Source organism: Macrobrachium rosenbergii, chromosome 21, assembly GCF_040412425.1.
Source record: "Macrobrachium rosenbergii isolate ZJJX-2024 chromosome 21, ASM4041242v1, whole genome shotgun sequence".
In the NCBI taxonomy this organism is placed as follows: Eukaryota; Metazoa; Arthropoda; class Malacostraca; order Decapoda; family Palaemonidae; genus Macrobrachium; species Macrobrachium rosenbergii.
The window spans coordinates 66,858,136-66,876,343 of record NC_089761.1 but is presented as its reverse complement, the minus strand read 5'-3'; the positions used below and the strand labels follow the sequence as shown (position 1 = coordinate 66,876,343).

Here is an 18,208-nt window from a genome sequence, read left to right as displayed (position 1 = left end):
AGCTAGGCCATTTTTCCATTTGTCAATTTCATTTACATGTTCCTTTAAGGAGTAACTACGCTGTGCTTTGGTAGCTGCTATGGTCCTTGAACCCACCTGATTTCCCTGACAAAAAGAAATGGGAATTTGTGTGTATGTGTGTGTGTGTTTTTTTTTTTTTCAGATCTGGCAAGTAATGTGTGATTTCTTTTACAGACCTGGCAAGTAGTGGTGAACAAAGCCAGCTTGCACAGTGTTGCCACATTTGTTTGAGAAGGTTGCATGGAAAGCCATTAGTCCATTTATAGTTTTTCACTTTGTCGGCAGATACTATTCTTGCCAAGACCAACTTCGAGAAAATTCTTTTTGCATTGTTTGGTTTCTCAGACAGAATGCAGCTAAAACCTGATTGGCTGGCTGGTTGCCAGTGACAGTCCTCTACATCTGTTCTATTTATAGACATGTCATGATGGCACTAAGTTTGAACATTGTCATGATCGTGATTATTTGACTGCTGATGGCAAAAATTACTAAGTAATTTGCTTTATATAATTATTTCTTCATGAAAACATGAATTAATTTGCTGTGAGATTTTTTCATAACACTATATTAGTCTGTCATGGTGATGTGTCATCACTTGCAAATCCTAGTCCTGGACCATCCTCAGATTTACAACTGCAAGCTGATGACAACATCAGTAACAATAAAAAACAATCATCTCCAAGTTTTATAGTCTTACTTATCGTTGAAATTCACAAGTTGAAATAGAAATATTTTGGTCAGGTATATTTTTGCGTTTTACGGAGTTTTTGTTGAAAACAAAATGTGTTAGTGAACTTATGGTGTTAATTGTCTACTATTTTATTATTGATGATCTTAATATTATCTCACATTCATTTAACAGTATATTAATATAAATAATAACAAACTATAATGAGTCAATCAATCATTTCCTGTGGCACCCATGGGGATGCACAGGGCCTCGATGAACTCATGCCACCACATTTTGTCCTGGGCTAACTCCTCTAGATCTCCCCAACACTCGTCTCCTGCTACCTGCCTCATTGTCCTTAACTACGTCTCTTTTGGCCTACCTCTACCTCTTCTGCCAAGGGCAACCTGCCCTGGTGTATCTCGTACTATTCCCTGTCTTCTATACACATGGCCTAGCCACTTCCAGCGTGAGAATCTAACATACTTATCGACCGACTGCACCTATGTTACTTCTCTAATTCTGTTATTTGAAATCCTGTCCCTCCAATTAATTCCTAATATTCTTCTGAGTGCCTTATTTTCAAATGCTAAGAATTTATTATCCGAAGTCACTGTACTGTACCATGACTCATGCCCGTAAATTTTGATTTTTGTTTGCACAGAAAAATTGCTAGTACTCCAAATATTTTTAAGCATTCCCATTGCATGGTGAGCCCTCTTTAGTCTTTCCATAAATTTGTGGTCAGAGAATCGTCCTTGTCTAAATAAGTGCCTAAATATTTAAACTTATCCACTTGCTTTACAACCAAACCTTCAATTAGACAATCCGGTGCATTTTCAATATTCATATTCATGATTTCAGTTTTTCCACTATTAATAACCAAACCAACCTTTCGACCTTCACTCATTAGACAATCCAACACACTCTGCATCTTTTCTGGTCCCTCGCAGATCAAAACCATATCATCAGCATAATCCAAGTCAAGAAGTTTAACATTTTCTCCCCAGAGTATACCTGCATCCATTTCTCTTTTAACCCTTCTCATGATATAATCCACGACCAATACAAACAACAGAGGAGACAGAATGCCACCCTGAATCACACCAAACATGGCTTCAAATGGATCACTCAAGCACCCATCAACCATCACTTTACAAGATGTGCCCTCATGAATGTTCATGATAACTGTCACAAACTTTTCTGGTATTCCATAATGCCTCATGATTTTTCCCATAGTCCTACTCGAAATACTATCAAAGGCATTTTCAAAATCAACAAAACAAAGACAGCAGAGTTTTCATTTTATTTTTTTGCTGCATTAAATGCATAACTATGAAGGTCTGATCACTGCAACCCCACCCCTTTCTAAAACCAGCCTGTTCATCCCTCAGAATACCATCAGCCACTTGCTCCAACCTATTCAACATTACTCTACAGAAAATTTTCAAGGCTACAGGTGACAAAGTGATTCCCCCCCCAATTACCACACCTACTCAGATCACCTTTCTTTGGAACTTTAATGATCACACCATTCTTCCAGCCGAATGGTATTATTCCTGTTACCCATGTCTCATTGAATATTATCTTCACAACAAATACTAATCTCTCCTCCTCCACCTTAAACATTTCTCAGAATAAACCATCCTCTCCTGGTGCCTTATAATTCTTTAACTGTTTTATTGCCTTAGCTACTACTTCTAGTCTGGTCTCACTTTCATCAATATTTAAATCTTCTTGAGCAGGCGGTATATCCCCTTCTGGAGGGACTAGTCTATTAAGAACTGTCTCAAAGTGCTCTTTCCATCTATTTCTGATTTCAACATTTTTGGTCAATGAATTACCTTCCATATCCCTGACTGGTATATCCTTACGCTTACCAGCACTGCCAATCAGCTCTTCAGTTGCTCTATATGCTATCCTTTGACTCGACCATCATTTTTATTAATTAATTTTTCAGTTTCCACAACCTTTTCATTAACAGATCTTCTTTTATCTCTCGTAGTTAGTCTTTTAACTTCCAAATCCAAACTCAAGTACTTAGTTCTTGCAAATTCAAAATCTTCATCACTAACACAATGCATTTCACTCCTCAGTTTTGCTTCACCTCTCTTTTTGATCATACTGCATGTTTCCTTATAACATCCACATCTTTTTCCTCAATCTGAGTCTCCCTCCAATCATACAACCAGCAGCCTCATGCAAAGCTTTATTTACATCCCATGACATCTCATCTACACTTCTCCCTCCCTCCTCCAATGTTTCCAACACCAAAAACCTGTTTCTGCATTTCAATATTGTACCTATCAACAACAGGTTTTCCCTTCTGACTTTTTAGCTTAAGTCTTATTTTTGCAATGCTGAGATGATTAACACGAACATCTAGCAAAGAGCTTCTGTGCCTTTTACTAACAGCAGTGTGATCAATCTGATTTTATATTTTCCACATGGTGACACCCATGTCATCTTGTGTTATTGTGGTGTTGGAAAAGTATGCCCCTAATGACTAAGTTATTTGTTAGACAGAAACTCTCAAACCTTACTCCATTTTCACTCATCCTATCACCGACACCCATCTTACCCATACAAGCCTCAAATCCCTCATTCGAGCAGCCCATTATTGCATTGAGGTCTCCAATGCAAATCAAAACATCATGGCTAGCAACTCTTCCTATTCCTTCCTGCAACTTTTCATAAAATGCATCTTTCCTTTCATCAGGTGCATCATTAGTGGGTGCATAACACACAAACAGACTGATGTTACCATAATCAGACTTGAACCATGCGTACAACAATCGCTCGTCCATAGGATCCCATTCACATACAGCCTTCTTTGCCTTGCATCCCAACAGTAATCCTACTCCCTGATAATGCATTCCATCCCATCAGCCAGATGTCAACAAACATAAATTATTCCCCAAATCCAATTTATTGACCCCAGTTAATCTTGTCTCTGTTACAGTACAAATGAATAAATAATTAAAATAAAAAACATGAAAAAAGGGAAAACATTTTTTTGCCGCAATAGTGATGTTTGATATGCTCCAGACTCCATAGTTCAGAAATCTGAAAAATTCTAAAAACTGAAACATATCTGGGCCTGAGGATTTCGGGTAAAGGATTGTGTACCTGTAATCTAAATTTCATTCTTACTTTTCATTTTAGGGACTCCACTTCTTTTTACTTAACAATTATGTGTTCATGTCTCAGCTTAGACATCTACATATGCGGCTAAATTTTATAATTTTTATCATGTTTTATTCTTCATTTTTCATCTTTTACCATGAGCTTTAATTCAGATGTTTCTATATTGGTTCATTATTCATACTCTTTATAAATATAATGAAATACGGTATGTTTATAGGTATATATATAGATAGGCGCCAGTTAAACCGGACTATCAGCTATGACGGACACTGTGGCCCCCCTATTAGCCTGTCTTAATGAGGTTCGACTGTGGGTAACAATGAAGTGTTAGCAGATGTCAAACTCCATATTAATTTTAGTTATGGAAAGGTAGTCTTCAATAGGAATTGATATGACTTCAAAGAAAAGGAGATATTAGATATGTGTCCAAAACAGATTTGGCAGGTACATAAAATTCCAAAAACTACAATGATAATTATTACTTTTGAGGATCATAATGTTCCCTCTCATTTGTATGTAGAAAATGAAAGGGTGTCGGTACGCCCATACAAACAAAAACCATTGCTGTGCTTCAATTGTTTCAGATATGATCATTCTTCGCGAGCTTGTAAAAATGACAAGTTGTGTGACAACTGTTCTGCACCAGCTCATGGCAAATGCACATTAGGCATGCAGTGCATTAATTGTAATCTGGGTCATAAGTCCAGTGACAAAAAATCCCTATGTTTTCAAATGTAAACAGCAGCTCTACTAAAATCAGGTGCAGAGCATATAAGTGTGGGTTATGCCAGAACACTTCTAAGTAAGGAAAAGAAATATGCTGATACCTTGAAATCAAATATCAGCAAGCTAGATAAACCAAAAATGCCAGGTAGGCCAGTGAATACAAACATGAGTTCAAATATAAATGCTCAGCCTCCAGTTCAGATATCAGTATCTCCAATTTTGGGTATTACTCCCCATCCCTCTGCACGTTCTTCTCCTAAGATGAGCAGCCTTAGGCTGTTATCTCTGATGCTCTCTCTGCCCGATTTAGGAGAGGAACTTGTTACTCAAGAGCATGTTAATGCACAAATAACAGGGAATATACCAACACACCTCCCCCTTTCCAGTAAGAAAAGAGGGAGACCACCTTCATTTTCTCCTTCAGTTTTACATGTTGAAATACCTAGCAGTAGGTATGAAATATTGTCTATAAACGAAGTTGATGGATCAAGATATCCTAATGAGATCATTCACTCAAAAATCACTGTTGATCTACACCACAATCCTTGCCAATCAGATAAGCTACACATTGTTGTAAAGAGTGTAAAAGCAAAAATATCTCGACTGTCCTTTAAAAAATCATCAGGAATTAGCAATAAAAATGAAAAATACAGAATTGAGGACTTCTTTCAAAGAGTCCTCTAGAAAATAACCAGCATTTTCTCCTCCATCTTGCAGTGGAACTGTCAAGGTCTGAGGGCTAAGTATGAAGAGCTTAAGATGCTCATTCATGAATTCTCTCCAGTTTTTATTTGTTGACAGGAAACGATGTTGGATATTAATACTCGTAGTCCAAGGGCATACACTGCATACCGAACTGCTTATAATCCTCAAGTAGGAAGTCATGGAGGGAGTTTGGTTTATATTCACCATGACATGGTTTATATTCACCATGACATTCCTCAGATATCTTTAAGTCTGCAAATTCCCCTTCAACAAGCAGTAGCAGTGCAAGTAGAATTAAATAGAAAATATGCTGTTTGCTCTCTACTTACCTCCCAATGATGATGTCTGCTATAATGATGTAGTAGGGTTGATTAATCAACTTCCTCAACTGTTTCTTCTTGTAGGAGGCATGAACAATAGATATCCATTGTGGGGTGATGTTTTAGCTAATAGAAAAGGCAATCTCATAGCATCACTAGTTGAAAACGAAGACAAAGGGATTCTTAATACAGGTGAACCTACTCACTTTCATATACAAACAGGCACTTTGTCATGTATTGACCTATCCATTGTTAGTTCTAACTGCCTTATTGACTTTCACTGGAGAACATTGGATGACTGGCATACTAGTGACCATGCACCAGTAATCATTAAAAGCAATAGTAGTCCACCAGAGCATACATCTTGCCGGTGCTCGAATAAAGCAGATTGGAATAAGTTCAGGGAATTAAGTGAAATCGAAGGTGATGCGGATGAGTTTAGCAGTGTTGATGATGCTATTGATTTACTTAATGGTACTCTTCACACTGCTGGATTGCATTCTTTTCCTAAAACCACTGCCTTATTCTGCCGTTGACCAGTTCCTTGGTGGTTACCTGAACTCCAGTTACCTCACTGGGCCACAAGAACCACTCTAACTAGATGCGGACGAAATTGAACAGAACATAACATCATAGTATATAAAAAGTGTAGTGCACAGTTCTGGCATTGCATTAAAAGCAACCCGTTGCCAATCATGGTCATCCTTTGTTTCTTCAGTGAATAAAAGAACTCCACTTTCAGCTGTGTGGAGAAGAGTTAATAAAATAGCAGGCAAATATATTCCTAACCTTTCCCCTGTATTAAAGGCTAATGGGCAATACATCACAAGTGCATTGGAAGTGAGTAACAAATTAGTAGACCATATTGAAAAAGTTCCCCAGAAATCAGAAACACCTGGATTCCAATATCATTTCAGGAAAGAACAAAAGTCCCTTGATTTTTCATCCAGTATAGAAGAACACTACAATGTTCCATTTGCTGAGAGAGAATTTGACTCTGCCTTGTCAACATGTACAGACACAGCCCCAGGCCCTGATGAGGTTCCATATGCAGTGATTAAGCATGCATGTAAGAACACTAAGCTTTTCATAATTAGCATTATCAACAGAATTTGATGTGATCACAGTTTTCCATCAGTTCGGGAACTAGCTTTACTTTTAGCCGTTTTAAAATCTGGAAAGGTCAAATTTTTATCTACAAGCTGCTGTCCAGTTGCCTTGACATCTTGTCTTTGTAAGATATGGAAAAGATAGTCAATACAAGGCTTATTTGGGTATTAGAAAAAAACAATATTTTATCACCTGCACAGTGTGGATTTCGAAAAATGCATTCTACTACTGATGTCTTGATTCGTCTCGAGTCATCTATATGTGAGTCGGTTGCATCAAAGCAGCATCATGTGACTATATTCTTTGCCCTTGAAAAGGCTTATGACACAGCATGGAGATATGAAATCCTTAAAACCATCCATCAGTCAGGACTTAGAGAAGAACTGCCATTGTTTGTTAAGGCCTTTCTGACAAGTCAACGCTTTCAAGTTATAGTAATACTCTATCAGAAAGTAAATTCCAAGAAGAAGGGGTCCGCAAGGTAGCGTTCTTAGTGCTACCCTATTTGCACTTGCTATCAGTGGTATTTCTCCTCATATTCCCTATGATGTATTGCACACACTTTTTGTTGATGACCTTTCTATATTATTTGCAGGATCCAGGATGTCTGTTATTGAAAGAAATCTCCAACTTACAGTAAATAACATCACTAAATGGTCAGATTTAAATAGGTTTAAATTTTCAACTAGCAAAACAGTTGTTGTCCACTTTTGCCGCATTCATGGGCTTCATCCAGACCCAGATATATATATCAAAGGCCAAAGAATTCCCTGTGTAGAGGAAACCAAATTCCTTTGTTTAATTTTTGATCATTGGTTAACATGGGTGTCTCATCTAAAGATGTTGAAGACAAAGTGTCAGAAGATTTTAAACGGTTTCAAAGTTTTAGCTCATATGTCCTGGGGTGCAGACTGTCAGATACTTTTAAGGTTGCATAAATCCCTGACTTTATCAGAATTGCTATATGGGTGTGAAGTATATTCTCTGCAACCCCCAGCAGGCTGTAAATGCTTGACTATACATCATACAGATATTAGACTGGCCACTGGTGCTTTCAAGACTTCGCCAGTATCAGGCCTGTTGGTTGATGCTGGGGAGTTGCCTTTACATCTCCATCGCCAGTCATCCATCCTTTGCTACTGGTATAGGATGCAGAGACTTCCCAGTTCCTAGCTTTTCAAATTATGACAAGCAAAAGACATTTTAGGTACTATGAGATGCATCCTAAATGTCCACAACCATACAGATATAGACCTAAACAGATACTTGGCACTACTGATATTAGTAGAAATGAGGTGCTTCCTTGTAAAATGTCACCAACCCCACCATGGAAATTAACAGAAACTTCATTTTGTAAGTATTTTTAAGGTCTTAAGAAAAATGACAGACATAGAGATCCATTCCATATTTGTGGAACAGTGAGGTTCATAAGGGTTCAACTTGTGTATTCACAGATGGCTCCAAATCCAGCTCAGGCATTGGATTTGGAGTTTTTAGTAATAAATTTTGCACCAAAGGTGCACTTCCTGTTTTAACATCTATTTTTATGGCAGAGTTTCTTGGGATTTTAAATGCTATTGAAAAAATAGCAATTGTTGATGAAACAAATTTTACAGTTTTTTAGCGATTCACCCCTCAAATTGGGACCACCTTTGACGTGGTGAGGGGCTCTCGAACCTAGGGATCTGTTTTCCTAAGTTTGATCCCAAGTGTCCCACATATATATAAATACGCTTTAGGAATAATTTTGTGGATTTTCCACTTTTTTCAAAATTACCAAAATTAATAAATAGGAAAACATATCATGGCATGGAGTGAAGTTGAATCTGAAGCTAAATAGTGGGAACTGTGGTAGAACCATCAACTACCTGATAATGTTCGGACCTGGTTTTTCAGGCGGAACTATTCTGTGGAGCTGGACCACGGATTCCAGGGGCCCTGGTTCTAGGAATAGGACTCTCGGCTTTCTGTCCGGTTAGCCCATATTGTGATTAGGATGGGGATGACTGTATTATTACAATACACTCAATCCTAGCAAGCGGGTTTTGCTTACACTTGGGCCATACTAATCATGATGTGCCATCCCCTTTTGGGGTAGGGTAGGGACGGACATTTGGGAGTCAGTTCCCACTTGTGCCATTAGTGAACATCCAACTTCATAAAAAGCCAATGATATCTTTTCAAGATTTATTAATTTTTTTTTTTTTTATATATATCTTTTATGCAAAGTAGTCTATAGGATATTAGTACCCCTGGACCCCATGATGGTAAAATTCTGGCACGTCGATGACTAATGGAACGTCACTCCCGAATCTCCTAACATAGATAGAAATGCTACAACGGAACATCCTGTTCCAAGTAAAATATCAATCACTAAAGACTCAAGAGTCTAGAAAGTCAAAAAGAAAAAGAAACAAATAATAACAAATTGGTAAACTCCAGTATTGTAACACTGGAACCATACATTAAGGACAATAACTCTAAAATAGAAACAAATAATCCCCCTAAAACCCCATCAACACAAGACAGCTCATCACCGATGAATGTGAAAAAATTAAAAAGAAATAACTATCGACTAAATCCAACACTAGTTCATTTTGAACATATTTTTGGACCAGACAATTGGTCCAGATTTTTAATATTAAAAGCAGAAAAACAGATCTCACCAGCCATTTTAGAGAACAGATTATTAAATATACACCCCACACAAGACATGGAATGTAGACATATCAAAAACAATGAATGGCTAATACAAACAACAACCAAAGCCCAATCAACAACTTTTCTACAAATAACCAACATAAATGAAATAAAAGTAAGAGTAACCAGCCATGAAACACTTAATTATACACAAGGCACAGTAATGCTCCCAGACAATGATGAAAAAGAGCTACCATCAAAACAAATCTTAATTGACTCCTTAAACTAAGATACAATAACATACATGACTTGGAATTATATGCTGTCCCAAGTAGAAGGGATGCAAATAAACATGTTGAAATAGTCAAAATAAAATTTACAAACCGGGAACTACCACGAAAAATAAAAATTCTGGGACTGAATAGAGAGGTTCGCCCCTTTGTCCCTAAACCTCTCCAATGCTCTAACTGTCAAAAATATGGCCATTCAACCAAAAGATGTAGAAATAACGCTATATGCGCTGTATGTTCTGAAAACCACACAACAAATTGGAAATGCAAACCTTCAAATGTGTAAATTGCAAATTAAATCATCATGCTAAATCTAAAGACTGTATATTTTATCAATATTATACAGAATTACAAATGTTAATGGACAGAACTGGTATGCCCGTTAACGAAGCCAAACTCGAATTGAAGGTGAGAGGAATCAATGACCCAGCAAAACTCCATTCATATTCAAATATTGTAACAACTCATAATAAACATAAAGAATCTCAACACAGAATAGATGTGACACACCTCTCCCCCTCCTCTACTATTCATAAAAGCCCAAGAGTACAGTTGCAAAAGGCCTCTCCAGTAACAAGCGAAGTTAATCGTTCAGAAAGGAATTCCAATAATATGGAAAACTCAACAAAGGTTAATAATCCAGATCTGGAAACTCATAATGCATTAACATCATCCACAGAAAACTTAATTGACAAAAATAACCATAATAAAAAAAGGAAAGTAATTGATAGAACTCCCCCTAAGGGAAAAAAACCTAACATTCCATTCATAGATCGATCTAGCAAAATCCCAGTCTCACCCATTAATCAGAAACAGATTACATTAACTGCATCACAAGTGGAAATCCATAGTGTTCCACAATCCAAGACAAATATAAATAACGATTCCCAAATATGGATAAATCAACTAACTCTTCTGCACTCTCATCACCGAAATCAATGCAGAAACTTTCGGTTAAACATCCCACTGAAGAACCAAAACCCATAAAATTAATCAAATTACAACCACATCAAATCAACCCTCAACAAGACCAAAGAATAGTAATAATAATAAACCTAAAAATTCAAATCAAAATTTTGTACCAGCACATCGGAGATCCAGTATGCCTATACCAGAAATTCCTAACAAAATATTACAACATCCAGTAATGGGAGCATAGATGGGACCCAGAGATTAGAAACCATTCCTTCAACACTGGAACATGATTTATCTTGCGGATGTCAAGAGTGTTTTATCATTACGCACAATCGTTTACCTAACAAAAAATGAAAATATAACCTGAAATTTCATAAATAACTTTACTAGGTTCCGAAAATGCCCTTTAACATTCCATCAAGATGGCGAACTATGCTCAGAATCCTTAAAACTAAAGAAAAACATGATCAAAACTCAAATAGATTTCTAATAAGGAAATATGAAGAAGAACCGATCAATGCATCAAATATTCAGCAATCAAACCTATCTGCAAAGAAACCACAAAGCAACACAAACTCCCTTAAATGTTACGGGATGTAGCTAAATCATCAATTAACTTACAAAATCTAACGCCAATCCCCAAACAATGACCAATAAAATAATTCAGTGGAACATGAATGGATTTTCTACTCGGCTTCGGCTAGGTGAAATCCAGAGAATACTAAAGGAACATAAACCTGTTTGCATATGTCTACAGCATATTGGTACAACTCCTAAGGACTTTAGAAACTATAAATTAGCTTGCCACTCACCAATAGTGGATGGCAAGCTAGAACAGCTATATATGTTCATAACGATTCAACTTATGAACCCCTAAATATTACATCACTGTCATATCAAATAACTGCAATCAAATTGCATATGCCAGACAATCAAATTATCTCTATAATAAATCTATATAATCAGCCAAATTTTAACTCAAACTTTAGGGATTTAGCACAAATAGTAAATAATGTAAATGGCCCCTACTAATAGTAGGCGACTTTAATGCCCATAACCCATTGTGGGACAGCGCACATGCTAGTAACTTGGCGGCTCAAACATTGAGAATTGCATAAATGTTCAGAATTTACATTGCCTGAATGAAAGTGATTCACCAACGCATTTCTCAAAAACTCATTTAACCTTCTCCTCAATAGATATTTCATTATGCTCACTGGAATTAGTTGAGAGACTGGAATGGAATGTCCTAGACGACTCATATACTAGTGATCACTTTCCAATAGTTTTGAATTATTTGAACAACCAAAAACAATCATTTCCCATAAAATATAATTTACTGAAAGCTGACTGGGATAAATACAATTTACAAACTAGAAATATCCTCCTTCCCATTAAATCAAAACAATAATGTCACGAATGATTTCTTTTTCCAGTTTTGTAATCAGTGCTGCAGATAAATGCATCCCCAAAACTTCTTCAACCCCTAATATATCCCCGTTCCATGGTGGTCTAATAATTTATCTCTCTTAAATCGAACCAAACACACACTGGCACGTAATTTGAGTAGACTAAAGTCCAGATTAAACACCATAATAAAGGCCCTTGTAATATAAACAAACTAAACAAGATAATAGTTATAAGTATAACTATTGATCACATTAAACCACTTTTCAATAAATATAATGCAAAATTTCGAAAAACAATAATATTCGAAAAAGCTCAGTCGTGGAAAAATTATATATCGGAATTGTCACCAAATACTTCAATTGAGAAATATGGCACAAAATCCGTAAAATCAATGGTAAACATGTAAGACCACCTAGAAGCCCAATACTATATAATGGCAAACTAAATCATAACCTACAAGATATTTCAAATATATTAGCCAAACATATAGAAGATATTAGTGCTTATTCTAATTTAGATGAACACTTCAAAAGAATTAGAACACAAAAATAAATCATACACTTAATTTTGAAACTGATGAGGACCTTGATTATAACCAAGAATTCAATATGAACGAACTTAATTTTGCCCTAAAATCATGTCGATCATCAGCTCAGGGCATGATATGATTTCTTTTGAAATGATCCAGAATTTAGCCACACTAGCTAAAGAATTCTTATTAAAATTATATAATAGCATATGGCTAACGCATGTCTTCCCAACTAAATGGAGACATGCAATAATCATACCCATCAGTAAACCAGGAAAAGACCCTAGCAACCCCACTAATTATAGGCCAATATCTCTAACAAGTTGCTTGTGCAAACTGTTGGAGAAAATGGTTAGTTTGAGATTAACAAAGTGTCATAACAAAACACTCAATTTTATCACCCTACCCAATCGGGATCAATAGCTGGTAGATCTACACTAGACCCGTTAACTCAAATAGAAGATCATATTAAAAAGGATTTGAAAAGAAAAAGGTGACAGTGGCTATTTTCTTTGATATAGAAAAAGCATATGATACCACATGGAGATACAATATTATGCAGAAACTCCACAGGTCCAATATTCGAGGTCACCTTCCAATATTTATCAATAATTTTCTAACAAATCGTACATTTCAAGTATGCATAGAAAATACATATTCAAATTGCTACGTACAAGAGGAGGGTATCCCCAAGGCAGTGTTTTGAGCTGCATCTTATTTGCCCTGGCAATAGATGACATTACTATGAACCTGCCTGAGGGTGTACAAAATAGTTTGTATGTGGATGATTTTGTAATTTATTATTCAAGTTATTCTTTGAGACATGCTCAAAGAATACTTAATATAGCAACAAAAAATATAACCACTTGGACCAATTCCGTAGGCTTCAAGTTTTCAGGTAAATAAAACAAATGGCATTGTCTTCTACAAAGACAAAAGATGGTTGAAACAACAAACCATTAAGTTATATCTTTATAATGAAGAGATAAACATGTGCAATAGTGTTAAATATTTGGGTATAATTTTGACCAACATTTAAACTGGAAAGATCATGTCAAATATATCAAAGCCAAAGGATCTAAAGCCCTTACTTTATTAAAGAAAATCTCACACACCAAATGGGGTGCAGGACGAGACACAATGTTAATGTTATACAATGCAACAGTACTATCAGTTATAAATTATAGCTGTCCAGTTTATTCAACTGCCTCAGAAACAACTTTAAAATCTCTAGATGCTTTACATCACGAGGAGTACGATATGTACAGGAGCCTTCCGCTCATCTCCAACTGTCTCTATCATAGCAGAGGCAGGCCAGCTGCCTCTAAAATATTACAGAGATCTAATTACTTTAAGAAGAGGCTTATCCCTTCAAGCAGGCACATCTCCTGCATCAAATAAATTTCTCAATCAAAATACAAATAATAACCCAAATCAAAACTCATTTACTAAAAAAACTAATCATCTATTGAATTTACATAACATGATACCCAAATTTACCCAAGAAATAAATCCGGTCACACCATGGACACTAAAAAGGGCAAAACTATGCACATATTTATCATATCTTTCAAAGAAATATATGTCCAACACAGAAATGTACCATCAACATGCCATGGAACACATAAGACGGAAGGGTAATCCCTTCATAATCTACACAGATGGATCCAAAAATGAAGCTGGAGTGGGCTCATCAGCCTATTCAAGTGATAAAACTATCCAAATGGGCCTTCCTCTAATATCATCAGTATTTACAGCAGAATTAACAGCCATACAATTGGCTCTCAAGATTATAACAAAAAGGAATTCCTTCAGCACTCATATTGAGCGACTCAAGAAGTGCAATTGAAGCAATAGGATCATTTAAATCAAATAATCACCTTGTCCAAAATATACAACGGGAAATACATCAGTTAATTACAAACGGCCTTCAAATTCAAATTTGTTGGATCCCAGCCCATGTAGGCATTGAGGGTAATGAGAAAGCAGATAAAGCTGCAAAATTGGCTTGTACAATCCCCAACTACTATGAAAGCACCCATATCAGACTGGCTAGCATCAGTTAAACCCTTAATTTATAGGGATTGGCAAAATGATTGGACAAATATACCCCCACAAAACAAACTAAAACAAATTAAGAACGAAGTTAAAAATGGCATTCTTCTACCCAAAAGCAAAGAATCAATGAGGTTATTTTAACAAGACTCAGAATAGGACACTCCAGACTCACACATGGTCATCTGATGTCAACTCCGCACACAAACCCAATAACTTGTGAAAGATGTAACATCCCAGTAACAATCAAACACATCTTGATTGACTGTCCCAGATGGCATCATGAAAGAAAGACTTATTTACAAAATAAATCAATAAAGGATATTCTAGCAGAAGGTAATAACTTTTCAATTAATAATATCATTCTCTTCCTAAACAAAATTAAATTGATAAGTAAAATATAATTTCCCCCTTTTTTTCTCTCTATTTTTTTTTTCTTGGTTGTTTTCTTCTAATTCCCCCTTTTTTATTATTTATTTATTTAGTTAACTACTTAATTTTTTTATGTACTCTTTCCCCTTTCTTTCCCAGCCGAGAAGAACCTAAAAAGAGTTCAGAGGTCTGGTTAAACAAATCATTTATAACTAACTAACTAACTAGCGATTCTGAGAGTGCATTACAGGCACTTAATGTTTTTAACTTGACTAACCTCGTGGTTTTAAAAATTCAGCAATGGGTGCGCCTATTATTATACAAAGGAACACAAATTAGTTTTTGTTGGGTTCCAGCACATGCTGATGTGCATGGAAATGAAGCTGACAGATTGGCCAAAGCAGCAGCTGTAGATTTACTTCCAAGAAGGTGTCCACTTTTATATAATGATTTCTTCCCAAGTGTTAGAAAATTTATAATTAATTTGTGTCAAGAGCATTGGAATCATATAGGAGAAAATAAAATGAAAGAAATTACGGATGTTATATTTCCTTGGAAGTATGGCAGTATGCCTAGAAGATGGGAGATGGCTCTTTGCCACTTAACCCTTAAACGCCGAGCCTCTATTTACAAAAGTGTCTGCCGTATGCCGGCGGCGTTTGGGAGTTAGCGCCGAAGCGTAAAAAAAGTTTTTTAAAAAAATCACAGCACGCTTAGTTTTTAAGATTGAGAGTTCATTTTTGGCTCGTTTTTTTTGTCATTGCCTGAAGTTTAGTATGCAACCATCAGAAATGAAAAAAATATCATTATCATATATAAATACGGAAATATATGACAGCGCAAAAAAAAAATTTCATATATAATTGTATACAAATCGCGCTGTGAGCAAAACGGTTAAAGCTAATGAGTTATTTTTTTTCTTTATATTGTACATTAATTTGCGATGATTTTGGTATATAACAAATCGTAAAACGATCAAAGCAACACAGAGAAAATATTATCACAAAATGATGCATGAATTCCTAACGCGCAGATGTAAAAATAATTTTTTTCAAAAAGTCACCATAAATCAGTCACGACCCTGTATAATCTTTTAATTGTCCTGTCCCTGCTTCTGAATGGTTGATCCTAATCCTTTGTAAAACCTCTTAAATATTTAACCCTGTTTTGGCAGTTCTACTAATTCTTCAATTGTGTTGGATTCCAGGTACATATGTTTCCTTTATAATCCCCATCTGTCATTTATATGAGCTTTCTTTGTAAACTTACTTTTATATTTCTTCAGTTTGCTAAGTAAAGGATATAAGTGCTGAAAGGCCTCGCAGCACTCCAGTGTTTCCGTTTCCTTTGTGGATTTTATCTTTATTTATGTATATGTATATATATATATATATGTATATAGTTATTACAAATTAACCATAAATTTTTTCTTTTATTTTCTCAAAACTTAGTTTATTTAAAAAAATAAAAGCTTATAACTCCAAGAAAACTGAACCAAATTTAATGAAACATTTACAGAGTGTAGTATAACTACATATCTTGATTTTGTACACGGGAAATTTATTTTAGAGTGAAAATTTTTGTTGGCATTATTTTTGAAAAGTTTTCAAATGTTTTTGCCAAATGCAAAAAAAAAAAAAAAAAAATTAACTTAGCAGTCAAATTTCTAAATTTCCCATGTAGGAAATTTTCATTATTAGTTGAAGATTAAGTGGTAAAAATTTGAAGCAAAATCCTTTATTCATAAGGAAGCTATAAGCACTTTATAATGATGCCTTATGGAGTCAGCACTCCCATTAAAGATTGGGCATACTCGCCTAGCACACAGCTTTTTGATGACCGGGGAGAATCAACCTTTTTGTGTGGATTGTCTTGGCCCCTTGACTGTGAGGCTCTTGGCTGGGATGGCAGGTTCATCCTTGCCAAGATCCTTGGAGAGGATGTGTGTATGATGCCAGCGGCATTTTTAGATTTATTATCGATGCTGGTCTTCTCCCAAAAATATAATATTTCATTCATTTTTTTTATATCTTTTTATTGTTTTTATAGCAGCTATGTTGTTCATTTAATAGATATTGGCATCAGTGACCCAGTTGTCACAATGCCAGATAACTCAAAATCATTCATTCATTCCATTTCTGTTTACCTGCTGGTCACACCTTTTATAGCCCATGCGACTGACAACAAAATTTGTTTGTTTTTTGTCTTCCAAAGATGTATTACCTGTATTACACATTTTAAAACATTATGAACACACGCACACAAACAGAGTGTGCATATGTGCTAATACCCATTGGTTAAAAAGACTCAAATTAGCAGTATCTTTTCTTGAGAGAGAGAGAGAGATTATTCAGGACTCTAAGGCTTGGCAGATGTATAATTATTTTATCATCTTGGTGTAATGGTTCTCGAGCAGACTAACTTTTATTTTAAATTTTGTGTTAACTGCATTCAGTTGACATAAGTTCAGTCCAAAGAAGCATAATAAGACTTATTATCAAGTTACTGTACTTTTTTTAAACTTTGGGAATGACAAGAGAATGGTAAAGTAAACAATGAAATCCACAAATATATTTTCTTGAAGTAAAATTAAGTAGTGTTCATCAGTGTGAAAGCTTGTGGAAACTGATCTTGATGCAGAAAGAATCTGATTCTTACTAATATATCAAAAGATGCTCTGCTCCTTACTAACTCCCAATAAATTAAAAGATATAATGGATCTGAAAAAAATAATTTTTTTCAGTTACCCTGTAGCTAAAATATAGGTAGAAAAATAAATTGCAAGTTAAGCAGCTGGCTGTGTAACAAGAAAGGCCTACTCCAACTAATATCAAAAGGACAAGCAAAATGATAATTATGCCACTATAACACAAGGCTACAAAATCAGAAAAATCAGGAATTCAAAATAAAAACTACCTGCACAGTAAACCAAAACTCCCTAGTTTACAAATATATCTCAATCCATTACTCAATAAATAAAAAGGGATAAGTTTGAAAGGCATTACATAATAAATATGGCAGCTAAAGTGAAAATTGTAACTAAATCATCAATTTAGTGTTCAGCCTGAACTCCACTGATAGTTTGCTCAATTAGGTCCAGACCAGAGACAGGCGAGTGTTGAAGTGTCAGTGCAAAATACATATTCTTCATTATTTATGTTGTGGTAGATAGTAAATCCCATGTCCTCTAGGTAGAAGAGATGCAGTGGTTACAGTCACAGATGTCAAAATTGAGAAAATCTTGATATGACGATGAAAAAGTATTCAAAAATTAAAGTTTGTCAAGTTGTTCACTGGC

General features: G+C 35.5%; 1 protein-coding gene across 1 annotated transcript in view; it reads left to right on the top strand.

Annotated features, from left to right (window-relative positions):
- Positions 1-18,208, top strand: part of LOC136850265 (small ribosomal subunit protein uS5m) — an 81,866-nt gene that overhangs the window by 42,697 nt on the left and 20,961 nt on the right. The gene's annotated exons all lie outside the window — the stretch shown is intronic.